Raw genomic sequence first — 1,789 nt, 5'->3', positions numbered from 1 at the left:
AAGATGTAGAATGAGGGTACTAACATTAATAACAATGATGATAATGATAGCTTTGATAACAAAGCATCCTTCTTTCTCAAAGTCCATTAGCCTTTTCATTCTAAAAGTGCAGCGAGTGTTGTTGCAGAAGGTTGAAGATGCAGTAGAGGATGGTAAACGAAAGATGAGGCCGTGGGAGAAAGGGTGGGGGTGGGGGTGGGGAGAGGGTGATTTAGGAGAAAGGTGGTCGGGAGGGCGAGAGAGTTGTGGTCTGTGTGGAAAGGAGGATGAAAGTTGGGGTGTTGGGGGAATGATGGGGTGTAGGGGAGGGATGGGGATGGGGGGTGTTGAGATGTTGGGGAGGGAGGTAAGGGGTGTGGGGGAGAGTTAGAGATGGTGGTGGGGGGGGGGTTGTTAAGGATAGAGGTTGGGGTGTGTTTGGGGTGGGGGGGGGGGGAGGGAGTTGATTTAAGGAAATGGTAAGAGCATCAGGTTATAAACTTTCTCAATGGGGGGGGGGGGGGTCTTTCCGGGAGCCTTTTTGAAGTAGATAGTCCACTAACATTTTGCTTTGTTATGGTCATTTCAGTGTTTGTTTTATATATGCATTTTTTGTTGCTTTTTTGTATATTTTTTGTAAAAAAAAAGGCTTAATTTAGCAATTTACATTAAGGTACGTATTTGACAAAGGATGCATTATGTTGTGTATGTAAATGTATTTCTATTACTGTAATGTAATCTTATAGATTAAATAAGACGAAAAATTACTCACGACGAGGTGGCAACCTTACTATGAAATCCTTAAAAGATATTATGGCATGTATGTCATATAATTAAGATGTTAGATTTTAGGATTCTAGGATTAGGGGTATTATGAATAGCTGTAGGCTAAGCTGTAGAAAATAGAATTCGAGGCTAGTGTTGAGAAGCTGGCACCGTTTATAATGCAGTCATAAAGTAAACGGGAAATTGAGACACGATGAGCCAGATCCACAGTGTCAAGCATATGAACAGGTAGTGAAATATGGATTTCGTGTCCTTAGAGTTAAACATGCATTTTACTAAGAAGAAATTAAGAAAAACAAATCTAGAGTGAGAAAATTAAACCTCATTTCATATAGACACATGGAGTGTTTGTACAAGTCATAAATTCCTAAGAAGAGGCAAGACATTAAACAAATGTGCCTACACATTTAAACTAATGAGATTGGAGGATCAAGGAGGGAGATGTATGAACATTTTGATAATTCTGAAATATAGACATTAATGCTCAGTGGAAAACATTAGTACACAGAGATCGGGTTTTGTCTTCTTACTATTATAGATCCAATTTCTATTTATAGTTTTGATATTGAAATTGAGACCACTGATTATGATTGAACCATTAGTTAAAATCATATGTTTTCACTATAATTCATAGCAATATTTTATAGAATATAAAATCTAAAAGCGACTTATAAAATGGCAAACATTACGCAAGAGAAAATTAATTTCAGAACTTTTTTTTTTTTTACTTTACTTAACATCTTACAGCAAAACAGACGTGGTTTGCTCCATTCAATTGCAAGTGAAAGTGAGGAAATTAAATCCTATTTTTGCTATTGTAAGTAAATGCAGTAAAAGAAAAAAATATAGGCAACGCTTTGTTTTATCATAGTTCTTTTGTTATATTTCATCTTTAAAGTGGAAATGAAAACTGGTGTTATTCCCCCTTGGATTTAAACGCGATAATCTAACTCTTTCCACGGGCTTCTATTTGCGTTTCTTTTACTGCGTCTCAGAGTCTTTAGAAAGTTCAGTCACATGTGCA

The sequence above is a fragment of the Penaeus monodon genome, chromosome 24 (genome assembly GCF_015228065.2).
Source record: "Penaeus monodon isolate SGIC_2016 chromosome 24, NSTDA_Pmon_1, whole genome shotgun sequence".
In the NCBI taxonomy this organism is placed as follows: Eukaryota; Metazoa; Arthropoda; class Malacostraca; order Decapoda; family Penaeidae; genus Penaeus; species Penaeus monodon.
This window is presented reverse-complemented; position numbering follows the sequence as displayed.